General features: G+C 39.3%; 1 protein-coding gene across 3 annotated transcripts in view; it reads right to left on the bottom strand.

Annotated features, from left to right (window-relative positions):
- The window catches only part of adarb1b (adenosine deaminase RNA specific B1b), a 108,656-nt gene that overhangs the window by 51,748 nt on the left and 43,255 nt on the right, over positions 1–13,653 (bottom strand). The window contains exon 1 of one of the 3 annotated variants that reach the window (XM_053878248.1): positions 26–77. The exons of the other annotated variants lie outside the window; for them this stretch is intronic. The gene's annotated coding sequence lies outside the window, so the exon portion shown is untranslated. Of the gene's footprint in view, positions 1–25; positions 78–13,653 lie in introns of those variants that run through there. 3 annotated transcript variants of the gene reach the window in all.

Below are 13,653 nucleotides of genomic sequence, written 5' to 3'. Positions count from 1 at the left end.
TCATGCACAACATAACATTACCTACCATTAAGTGGGCCGAAGGGTATGTCCGATTCAGATTCAAACCAACAACCTTCTTGCCAGCAGACCGCAGTACTAACCGATACTCGACTGTGAAGCCCATACCTCATGAAAAATGTCATTTGGATTCATACACACAATTTGATTTGACAAAGATCACCAAGTTTTATCTCACCAAATACGAAACTACTACTCAGATCAAAAGAGGACCTTCATTTAGAAATGAAAAACAACCCTCGGCCTTAATCCAGAAAATCCAATTGGTCAAAATATGCATGTTTAAAAGTGGGTGACCTTCGTGACAGCAGTATTTCTTTGCACAAGAAATTAAAAACTGAAGAATATGTCAATGATGTAGCCAATGTGACCACAAATGGAAAAACTTATATCTGTATATAAGTATATAAGTATCTTCTATCAACACAGGGACAATGACATCATCAGCTGCCAACACAAGGCTTGATACCCTGCAAAGCTCAAAACAAAATACAGCAACACAGCTCAGACAAGAGTCGTTTCCACTCAATTTAATCTCTCAACCAAACATTCCTATATTGAAATGGCTAGAAGGAAATAAGAAAAGTCCCATGGAAAATGCACAAATGAAACAAACAAGAATATAAAGAGAAAGGCAATCATTTAAATTTGAAAACGTACAATTACAAAATGAAGAGTTTTAAGACTTTGAGAGTTACAATGTAATAGATAATATAGTTGTCAAGGAAAAAACTAGGGCTGGAAGTTTAAATGGCAATCGGTTGAATTGCGACCCGTGGGTTGGGAACACTCCAGGTGTTCACTAATTCCAGGTACATTGCATTATACAACATGGTACTGTAACCAAAACATCCATGATGTTAATGAGATATTGCTGACGGACAAAAAACGTTTTAAAAACGTGAGAATAGGAGCACTACAAAATCTTGTTCCGTGTACTCAGTGGAGTAAAGATTCAACTTTTATTATATAATTATTAAACCTTTAATTAATTCAAATTAAAATTTATATTTTTAACTGAGGAGCTGCCCAGAAAAGAAAAGAAAAACGAGAAAAAAGGAAAATGTTGATATTAATTTCATAGATAAAATTGAAGAAAAATAAATAAATAAAACGAAGTATAACATATTATGCCTTTGCAACATTTGCAGCACATCGGGCAACAAGCGTTATTTGTACAGAATAGATTAGAAAAGCCTGCAATATTGCTGTCAAGCATATTAAGTTGAAAATGCTTCTAAAATCTAATTCATTCATGAGTTCAGGGAATGACAAAGATTCCGGAAAACACTGAAGTAGCCAAGTATATGAATAGTGCAAGACTGCCTTTAGATGTACATATGCACAATCGTGTCACAAATCAAGCATCAGAACATTATGTCCACTGAATGATCACCCTGCACTTTAACATGCCAGCAACTTTATGTCATTTCCATCATGTAGAATTCATCAGCAAGCCATTTTGTCGTTTTATCACATCAATTTTTTACACATTGATTGAGCAGGCGGGAATGCCTTGGCTTTCACGACACGAGTACAGCATGTATGGTTGACAGAGGAACGCCGGAACGCTTCACAAATAGACCGTTGAATATTTCAGACGGTGACTACCAGTGGTATGGACATTGAGCAAACATCGAATTAAAAAAAAATATATACTGTAAGGCCAATTGAATGACTCAATGACAACTTCTGAAACTGCATGGCTTCTTCCAAAGTCAATTTTAGGGACCAAACCTGAAAGACTAGTAAAGGCCACTGGAATGATTCAAGAAGGGAGAAACATGTAAAACCAAATCAAACAAGAAAGCAGAACTCTGGCCAAGCTTACTGCAGCACATGCAGTTGAAGTTTGTCTGGAACAGATCCTAGAACATCTTGGTTTCAGCTTCCTCTTAAGCTAAGGAAAGGATAATAATAGCGAACCAACATGGATATTTGAGTGAGCTTAATGGCCGAACAGAGGCATAGAAGATTTTTTTTCATTCCAGTGTACCTGATTTCTTTCACCCTGGTCAATGTCAAAGTAGCCTTTGAAGCCATCAGAGGACATTTGAAAACAAGAGTCATTTTAACAGAGATGTTGCCTATCAACTCCAGCTAGCACAAAGGTTGATGAAGGAGAGTTGCTTTCAAGAGACCAGTGCTGCTCTAAATAAACAAGTTTAGTTTTGTTTCAAATATGGAAAATTAAGCCACACGTTTGTTTTTGTAAAAACCTAGGTTTTAACCGCTTGATGCCTGAATCTTTGAAACGGCATGCGAAAAGGTTAGACTGGAATGAACTAATAAAGGTTCCTCAGTAGATTGAATATGTTCCTATAGTTATTAATGGGAAGATTTTACTGTGATTGCTTATAAAAAAATGGAAAGAAATGGAAGCAATGGCTGATTTGTTTGAGAGCAAACTTTAGTTAGAGCTGCAATGTATGGCAGATGTATAAGACTCTTAAGAGACAAACATTTGGAAGGAAAAAACAACTAACCCACTGCTTTATTTTTCTAAACCCCACTGAAGTTTCATGGATTCATGGATGTGAGGAGGACGAGAGCCAGAGACAGTCACAACCCAAGGTTTTTTTGTTTGTATGTTTTTAAATATAGTCCTGCTGTCACAACACTGACTACGGTATACTGACTGGTCACATGTTGAAAGCTGAAAGGATCATCCAAAACTGAGGCAAACTGAATTTTAAATAGATTTTATTGGGCTTTATTGTCTATCAAAGGACCACCTGAAGAAGCAACAACTCTGAGCCTGCCAGCGTACACAAAGCTGCTAATGAGTGACTCACCAGTGCAACTTCATTGTGCTAATTTTATCAGGAAACGTCACATGCTTGAGGACACCTAGCCATGGCAGAATCAGGAGAACAGTGAGAAGCTTCACACAGACGTGCTCATGCTGTCATCAACTGCCATGTTTTGTGTGCAGGGAAATATCATTGCTGCTTTTGGTGAATGCTATTTATAGTGCAGTGAAGCTCACGAATACACACCAGCACATGAATTGAAATATATTGAAACAACAGCAAAAGATTAAACATTCAAGCTAGCAAAAAAACAAAAACAATACAAAGACTTATTTCATCCTGTGTTTGAATTGAACACAAAGATTGACAATTCATTTTGATTTTGTTCTCCATAAGAGGTGGAAACTAATATGTTTAAATGTGAAAAGTGTAGAGGTTATATTGGATTGAACAAATAAACAAGCATGGCGTGCGCATTCACAGACAACTAATCGCACACCACATTATGACAAATAACACAATCAAATCTTCAACATCATCATTATTATATTTATACAGATTGGCTTGGTTTCCTTTCTCCAATTCCAGTTTTAAAAAAGCACAAAACATATTTACACTTGGATGTTTATGCTTATATGTGCTGATTCAACTTAAATTGTGACAAAATAAATAGTGATAAAATGTGAAAATAATTAAATGTAAGGGAATATTTTTGACCCCAAAATTATTCAAAACACAAGATTTAATCCAGCCATTTGGTATTAGACCATTATTATTTCATTGCCTACATAATGAACATTCCAGTGCTATGTGACAGCAAAGTCACGACACAGTCAGAGCGAAAGAACCGCAGAAAATACTCAGCACGAAGCACACTGATCACACAGTGCAGCTGATTTTGAATATTTCTCTGCTGCGTATATTAAAATATCTTTTCTCACTCACTCGAATGGCACAACAAAAGCAAAGCTCAATTAGATATGAGAACTGCTCATCAAGTTGTAAGAGGCGATATTTCACCCGAGATAATGTGGGATTATTAACATGCTCGAGTGTGTGACTCACGACTGGGAATTCTGTCAGTGGGGAACACTGAATCATGTAGTTTGAGAAAACAGTTGATTAGACTGCTCCCTGTCGAGAGCAATCTGCTACGGTGTTACACTGTGATTATCGGTGTCAATCTACACTGACTTTTGCTGAGGGATTGAATGACAAAACAAGACTGAATCAATGTGTGATTATAGTAGAATGTATTGGACGTATATTTTTATTCCGTGCCAGCTAGAAAAAAAAATGTCCATAATGTAAAATCCATTCTCTCGCAGACTCAGAAGCGAGACTCTCTTCAGCGCCAAACTCGGACCATTTAACTGTCGATGTTGTTAGGCAAGCTTTTCTGCAACAGCTTCATCAAGGAATCTATAGCACATGCATAATGAATTTTGGAGCTGCTGTCTCTTGGCCTGCTCTTCCATTCTGCTTGGCTTGCCATGCTCACTGACTGAAAGGTTTGCAGTGTTGCAGCAGGGATGTGTTGCTCATTCAATGGCTCATGCATGCACAATAGTTCAAATACACTCCTAACACTATTAATATTTCAATGAGCACGTTTACAGCACCGTCCCCTGCCGGCCTTGTACATATAACTGACTCTTTAACCATCTTTGAATAAGAAATCTGTTCTCACTTTTTAAAGAGGCTGGGGAAAAAGATGACATCTGTTTTTTTGGGGGGGGCAGGATTGTCAGAGGAGCAACCTCCCATTTGGTTTATTGCATGCAGCGCTACAATCTTCACTATGGCAGTACCCTGCTGACTGCATGTAGTAGGGATGGGCGATATGGGCTACAAAAGTTATTGCAATAAATGTAATTTCGGCGACAACGATAATTATCACGATAAATACATTTTCATTCCATTCCATATGTTGGACACTACAGTCGCTCTAGAAACTGTTTTATGATGAAACTCCTGAGTGGAGTTTGTTTCCAATGTCATTATTTGTTTATATTTAAATATAATAGTTAACTAAGTGTAGAGATGAGAAATTCAATTGTTCACGTCTCTGGTAGAAGCCGCTCGTGTCTGACTGCTCTGCCAGCTTTATTTAGGGATTAAATTGAGCCGTCTGTCTGCTGTATATATATATATATATATATATATATATATATTAGAAATATTAGAAATATTAGAAATAATGTGAATACATTTAGTGATATTCTACTCTCCAAATCATTATACAAACAGTCACTCCTTTGTCCATGTGATGAAAAACCTTTTCACAATGATCCTAAAATGGTTGTTTTTCATTGCCTTATTGAAGATTTCACTAATACTTTGACCGCTTTAGAATTAGTCGATGGTCCCCAACTGATGCCAGACCATAGCATAAGCGCTGCCTGAGAGAGTGTGTCCACGATCAGTGAACCCTAGTGGGGACGCAGAAGAGGACACCGCCGCCAATACCGGAGCGGAGGTCCGTCCAATATCCTACTATTTTCACCACGGTGTTTCACAGAGGCGCCAGCGCAGTGGGAGACCGACATGTGTTGATGTGAACCAAGGCAACCGTGTCAGAGAACCGACGAGGACCACTCCATCTAATAAAATAAACACGGATTCAGAGACTCAGAGTCAACCAGTGTCATTATCAAAGGTTCCCTGTATTAAAAACAAGTTTAAAACTATCATCGTGAACCAAAGTCCACCACATTCTCTACAACTGTCACATGCCGGTGTCGGCCGTCAAACGCCGTGGAGCTGGAGAGCGCGGCATCGTGGTCTTGTCATGTTCATGTATACAAGTCCAATGCAGCGAGTGCCGCGTGTTTATCGACTTTATCGTGAGATGCAGAATTGTCATTGTGGAGATTGTGTTTGGTGGTATATCACGTACGATAAGTTATCGACCATCCCTAGCATGTAGTAGAGTTATTCACTCATAATAAAATTAGACTTATTTATTTCACAAGATTACTTAAAAATTCAGGGAAGCCACATTCCATATATTTAAGCATAATGAACAAAGTACAATAATACTATTAAAGCAGCGGAATAGATTAGGGCCCAAAATGAAGAGGAAATTACATTATTTTTGTTATAAACTACTCCAAAATAATGAAACGAAATAAGATACTAATATTTATCACATTCATGATCTTCTGGAATGCTGAGGTCCAGTCTTAGCAGCAAAACCCAAACTAGCTGCTATGCTTGGCTGCATTTGCAGGTTCTACCTAAAAGCCAAAACCAACATGGAGAAGTCTCAAAATTATGCCTCAAAAACGCTTCACCAGAATGTAACCAGGCTCTGGTTTCTTTGCAAAGCCGGCACTTTAAATCCCCCTCAGAACAGCTCTTCAACACCAAAGCGGAGGCTTCATTAAACAAATCATAGCTGATCATAATTAGTCCCAAGAGGGGATGGTATGGTGTCACCGAGCAATAGAAGAGATCCCGAAAAGGAAGTCAATGGGATCCATATAGCCTGCAGAAGGAACGGGCACCTTCCTGTTGAAACATGAGAAAGATGATCCAATGGCTCAGCATCAGAGCCACAGACGGGAAATTGAAAGAGTAGGCTGGAAATAGCTTTATTTGCCTTCAGGATGGGGGAGGGTTTTGGGGAAGCTGAGGGGGGAATGTCATGAAACTGACCTGTTTAGTCAAAAAAGACAATGATATGATGATGGCATCAATCTATATATTTTTACATAGTTCAGAGAGGCAAGAGTGGTCAGGCACTTCACAACTACTAACAGCAAAAAGTGCATTCCTACATCCATTGTTTATGGGCATATTCTAGAGGATGAAGTTAAACCTTGAGACACACTCTGAGATGTTGCAGCAACTTCATAGCAAAACATAAAGCATACTTGAACGCTGAGGTCAAGGAAAAGTCCAGTTTGTAAACTGACAGTGTTTCACTGATTGATTTATTTACTTACCAACATTTCATCCGGCTCACTCTCACTCAGACTCCGCACATTCTTTGCAGGTTAGTGAAGTGTGACTCGAAATATCAGCTCTCTCTCTACTACAGTGAAGGAGGACAATGCCTTTTAAGGATGACCTTAAGGCTGTATGACACACTCTGCCATCCACCTAGTTAAATCCCACCAACTCCCCCCGTCACCAAAGTCCGACTCAACAGCCACATCCCCGCCAGCATCCCACCTACGCGTCGGGAAGAATCCCTGCTCACTCTACATTCTCTACGCATTTAACATCACACAAGTTGCTAAAAGTGCATGCATGCTACTGCATCCCACATGATATAGAAAAAAAAAAAAGAACCCACCCAGGTGCAGCTCCTCATGGTAAGTGATAGCATCTCCTCAGAAAACTCAAGTACAGAGAAGAAATAAGATGAACTGAGGTGAAGGAGGTGTAAATTGGAACGGTAAGCAAAAGGACAGCGAACACACCACTAATACACCTTTTACTTGAGAATCCACTTCATGTTGTCAGTAGAAAATGATAATAGATATGGATGCTGTGTTCAAAGTCTTGACCAATAACGATTTAAAAGACAGTTAAGGTCTGTATTTCCAAATCACTGTAAACTTCTAACTCAATGATTTACACAGTAAGCTCTAATGAGATTCATGATTAAGGCGTAACAGTCACACATACACAGTTATGCAAAACAGATCGTCCCCCTCCATATATTTCTTCGTTGAGTGCACCTCCAGATTCCTACAGAGAGCTAATTATAGCTCGCCCATTAATCAAAAACAGCTGTAATTACAGTAATTCCTTCGCGTAATATGCGCGAGGTGAGAAAGATCAAATCAAAACGTACCCCTCCTACTTCTCAGGGGGTTAAGACGGACCTACAGTGGGTAAGTTGTTATGGAAATTCATTCACACCCAAATCCTGTTTGACTTGGGTTTGTGAAGCTTCGGCTCTGTGAGACAGTGAGAAACATGTCACTTTCAGATTTTTAAAAAAAAGGACAACACTATATGAGTGCATCAAAATTTGCAGACTTCTTTAAAGTATTATTAGTTCAATAGGACCAGCAATGACCACTATCATGTCAACACATCAACAACAACCAATAGTGTCATATTTTGACGTAAGGAAATTGCCTTTTGCCTCCTATACTGAGAAAAATCATTTTTACATGATGCCATGGAGGTGGGGACTGGTTGATCATGTTGATTTGGATATTTAACAGCCAGTCTTTACCCATTCTATACTGAAATTGGGGGTCAACAGAAGGAGATGTGCACCATCCCACACCACTAAAGCCAAGTGCTCACAGTATGTTCTTAGCAGACAGGATTATAACCTTGTCTTGACTTGCTTTTATACTTCAAATGAAGTGATTTGTTCAAATCTTTCACAATGACTGTGTGAATAGACAGCTTTAAACTTAAATCTTCATGCATTTCTCCAGTTGCAGTTCACAGCATGCCTTAGAATTATGCAATGACCTAAAACCAACAGTATTCACTGTGCAGTTGCTTATGTAAGACGTGCTCATACTGTAAGTAGCTCCTAGTGACTCTAAATCAGGGTTTAATGGCTGTTAAAACTGTATATCTGATCAGACATACTGGGTTCCGTTACAATTTACAATGATACGGTCTTTGATGTGTTGCTCATGTTTCCAATGTGGCATCATAAAATGATTTGGAATCCTTGCATAAAGGGCTAAAAAATAAGCACTGAGAACTTCTTCAGGTCTCAGCAACCGGATGTCTGAGGCTGCATAAGTGCTTATGTTTGTTCGAATCCAATCTTATTTTGGAACCGAGGTGCCGCAAAAGCCATTAACGGAGTTCTGTACTTATAAAATGAGGATATTGACAACACTGCCAGCGGAATAATCAACTTTTTTGATGCAAAACACACTTCTTTGTGTCCGTACTAGTCACTTTAAATACACTTTAATACACAAGTGATGGTGGTTCAACACACACACAGTTTTTGCATCTGTATCTTTGTGGGGACAGCTCAGTGCCATAATGCTTTCCCCAGCCTCTGAGTCTAAACCCAACAAAGCCAAAACCATGACTCTGAACCACACTTAAAATCAATCATAATGATAATTACTTTGACATCTTCATCCTCAAATTGTGCCATGGATTCGTGAGGTGCAGCCAAATGGTCCCCACAAAGGCATAAGGTCGTCACAGGGAGGTCCCTGCAAGTATGGATAAACCAGGTGTACACACACAGACTCGCGTACCAAAAATTTTCTATGACCACTTAATACACCTGGCCATGCATATCTTCAGTTGATGAATGAAATAATACCTTATTATAGTGTTACACTGAATAGAATTTCATTGAGAGTCCTGAACTCAGGGAAAGAAAGGATGGAAAGGTCCAGGTTCCATGTATGAATGTAGACAGACCTTGTTTTGGGGCACATAGTTGACGATACCACGCAGCTCTCAATATCACACTGGTCACCTGAAACTCCACATTTCGTAGCTGTGTAAGACAAAAGCTCACCAGTGGGAGTAGGGGGAGCCACTGAACTAGCTAGACCAGCCGCTGGCCTGACCATGGAAGAGCAACCTGTACCAGACTCACCTCACTGGGAGCAGGAAACCTGCTTTGTTGAGTGAATCATACATCATTGGGATGTCAATGTTTACACTTTTATGGAGAATGAACAACTACTAACATGCTGACTGATGATGTCGGAATACCACAGGCCATCGCTGCCAGGAAAATGTCTCACCGACACGGCTTGCTAGAGAAGTTGTAGGAGAGTGATGGTGAAGATCAAAGTGAGACCACCTTCTTCAACTGTAACCCTTAATCCAGGATCTGTGGAACAGGCAGATCACCTATAATCGGCGCCTGATTTGTCCATAAACATGCTGGTTAATGCATGGAGGCACTAGCAGTGGTTTTTGTTGTTGGTTTGTTTATTTATTTATTTAAGGGCGATCAAACCCAATCTGTAGCTCACTGACAAAGGAAACATGATGCACAACATGAAGGTTTTCAAGAAAATGTATCTAACACAGAAAGTGCTAGATTACTCTGGAGAAGAGACGATAAAAATCAAAATTAACTGAGGGTTAGCAACACACACGGATTAAAATTAATTCACATAAACACAAAAAAATCAAAGGCATGCTCACACACATGCGCACACACACAGAAAAACAAATAAATAAAATACTGTCAAACAGTATATATAGACAATAAAACAGTAAAACCATAAATAAATCAATAATAATCTTTTCAAAGTCTTTCATTGTCGATCCTCTCCAAAGTGGTGGCTATGTACGGCAGCCCAGAAGGCAAATGACACACAAAAGAAAAGTACAACCACAAAAAAAAAACACAACCTCAAAATGACATTATTATAGAATTCCAATTAGAAAACAAAAGGGCAACCACATGAACAGAATTACAAAAAATCAGATTAATGGGCCAAATATGGGGATAAAGATAAAAAGAAAACACCAACATGCAGGTCCGCACAAAGACCCTGTTCAAAGAAACGTGACTGAAATAGATTAAGAACTAATGACATTCACTTCACTCAAAATGAATCTACAGATTATCAATAGAAAATATTTGACAGCACCATACATTTGTTCATTATCAATCATTCAGGATCAAGCGCGGTAGGTTTTCTTCTTTTCACATGCACACAAAGACTAAACACACATTCAGAAGTTTAATCCGTGAGTCTCATCCACAGAGACAGTGAGCAGAGTCACTGCATTGGCTCAAAGTCACACTATCAGTGATAGCAGAGTAACTTCAGTGAATACATTGTTTTCACATCTGGCCACCACTCCCACACCCAGGTTCCAAAACAAATGTGGGCTTTGATATTGGAGCTCTCCGCTCTGGCCACACGGACAGACACACGGAAACAAGTGCACATATACTTTTTGTGAGGATAAAAAAAGACAGTGAGTAGGAAACTCATCAGTGTGTGGGTGCGGGTGAGAGTGGAGTCAGATATTTTCAAGAATATATATTTATATCTCAATGTTCTAATAATGGTGTGAAGCTAGTGGGTGATTGGGAATATGGGGAAAAAAAGAGATAGAAAATACAAAACCTCCCAAATGTGATACTGAGCAGCAAAGAAGTAGGCAGGCAGATGTGAGCCTTAGCCTTACACACCATCCTGGTTGAGCACTCACCCTTCACCTCCTCTGATTGTAATTCGGGAACCGGAAACACATGGTCGTCTAGGAATTGCAGCGATTAAAGCCACAACCCTGACAATCATACATAATGCAAGTTCCTTTTTCTTTAACTTTAATCACTGTTATTACTATTTGCTCAACAGTTAAAGTGGCCTCACTGAGCTCATTATGCTCCAGAGAGCATTCAACTCTAAGTGCCATTTATTTAGGATGCGTCTACGGCGTTATGAGTGCTGAAATGAGCACCACATTATTACTTCTAGACTGCAACTTATTTATCAGGATAGTTTAGAGCATAATTCTTTTCATCTTCACAATGACAGGCAATCCTGACCTCCTACCAGGACCTCAAGGCCTTCCCTGGAGGTGCGACCACTTCAAACGCAAACACTTGTGACACCAGTGAAATTGCTGACCTAGTTTGAAGACGAATCTGTCGACCACATTGCATTAACATGGGGTACATATGTCACCGGTCCAACTCACCTCATGTACTGCCACACACCCCATAACTTACTGCCAATTCAGAGATACCAATTAACCACTGTATATTTCTGGACCAACCTTGAGGTCAAAGCAGAACACATGTTCCATGAGTAGAGCAGCATGAACTTGCTTCAGTATGTTTACCAATAAAATGAGTTATTTATTTACGTCTACGCGCAGCCATAACCCAAATTATTAAGTGAAAATTAAGTGTGTAGTTCCTAACTGAATAAGTCACTTATTTATCAACTATATTTATTACTATAACAAACCAATATGCCTATAACACACGTGTTTACTCCATATTCCTGAGCATTATAAATAGCTCAGCAGTTTCACAATGCAGCTTACAGGCAGATAAATTGACTGCAGTACAAAACACACAGGTGGAAAAAGAAAATGAGCACATATTATTACAGATAAATAATGTGTCGATGTCAAATGTGTCACTAAGTTGCATAGCACATTGTCATTTATCAGTTGTCTCAGGCATCACACTGCACAAAAACACAGTTTCTCCATAGTAGTGGTGGCAGCAGTTCATCACTCTCTAATTATCTGTGGCTGTAGCACACTCACTCTGGTGAGGTGTTGCTCATCTTGCCAAGTCCGCAATAAATATTCAGTAGAATAATGGATGAGTGGCTGAGGCAGAGAGGCGAGTGCCACAGGTCGTAATTCAAACACAACATGATGTAAAGGCAGTCGGAGAGCAGGTGAAGCGGATGAATGGAATCATTTTGAAAATATCAAACGTGTCTATGACCTACTTCTGCTATGTTTACTTCAGCAGGTGACTTTCTTCTAAAGTTTAGAAGAGAACTAGGTATGGCAAACACAAAAGAAGTCAACTACGTTGTTGGAGCAACTGTCGGGAATCAGTGCTCTCACTTCGCTATTTGTAAAGAGAAAGTGACACCACAAAAATCACCTCAGACTCAAAAAAGTTGAACCATTTTTGGCGTCCATACGAATCCTTTCAGAAATACTGAAAACAATACACAGTCGTATACATCCCAGGCCTGCAGATGGCATTGAAATACTCAAGCAATGAAGAAGACTGAACAGCACATAAGAAGCTTGAGTACTGCGCGAGCACACTCACAAAACAACCGGCACGCACTGTACTGACAACAAGATCAAGAAGTTACACTAAACAATAAATTGTTTTCTTTTTCATTTTTTGTAGCAGATCTCGGTGCAACCACTACATGAATTGTCAACAACCAAGACAAGAACATCTAAGTTCTTCCTTTTCTTCCTGGCCAAAAACTTTGACAGGGTACATGGGGCAGTGGCGTCATCGTTCTGCGGTGACAGAGATCCAGAGTTTTTAATTGTCATCATTCTGTGAACTGACTTCAAGAAATATCAGATCCAATGATGTAGAACTTTGACACAGGGTGGACAGTACCACAGAAACAGTAGGTGTGATGTCATATGGAAGTTAACGTTTCTGCTGAAGATACAATCCACTCCGTTCAACCAGTAGTTGCTCTTTATAATGGACTTGTGTTGGTTTGTTCTGATCCAACATGTTGTCCAGCTAAACAACGGGCAAATTGCATATAAAAATGTGTTTGTTCATTTTCACTGCATGTATGAACTTTTATTGTCTGGCTTTTTTACAGAGGGATATGACTACATGCATAACAAAAATTAATGAACACTTCAGGGCTTTATGAACAATTATTAATGCTGGCGTATAAAGTTCACTTCACAAATTGCTGAGTTCCATTCAATTCCAATGCTGGAAGAGAAAGCACCTCTATTGTTTCTGAAAGTAGGAACACAGTTGCTGCTGACTACCCGTTTTCTGTGATTAAGGAAAAATAAAGAGGCACACAGGGCAACATCCCTCGACTCCAATTGAGCCCTCATGCTGTGAACTGCTATTGGGAGAACAGTTTCAAAAGAGCTGTTCCTCTGTTCCCTCAGCGCTCAGTACAGACCACTCGAATGTAGTGAGTTCAAAGAATAAAATGTCATGCAAGTAGAAAGCCTCAAATGAAAAATACCATACAACATCCAGATATTGTATTCAACTGTATCCTACAGAGGCTGTCAAAGGTTTCCAAATGTGGACTGTCGTCTCATAATAATTCTGAAAGGAAAGGTACCACAAACTGACTGCTGAATTTAAAACATAAATCACTACACCTCCCAATTATTTGAATCTGTATAGCTGATGGCATCAAGCCACAACATGAGTTTCACTCTCTCAAAACACCCAAAAGAGCGCACACCCAAAGCA

Source organism: Synchiropus splendidus, chromosome 10 (genome assembly GCF_027744825.2).
Source record: "Synchiropus splendidus isolate RoL2022-P1 chromosome 10, RoL_Sspl_1.0, whole genome shotgun sequence".
Classification (NCBI taxonomy): Eukaryota; Metazoa; Chordata; class Actinopteri; order Syngnathiformes; family Callionymidae; genus Synchiropus; species Synchiropus splendidus.
This window is presented reverse-complemented; position numbering and strand designations above follow the sequence as displayed.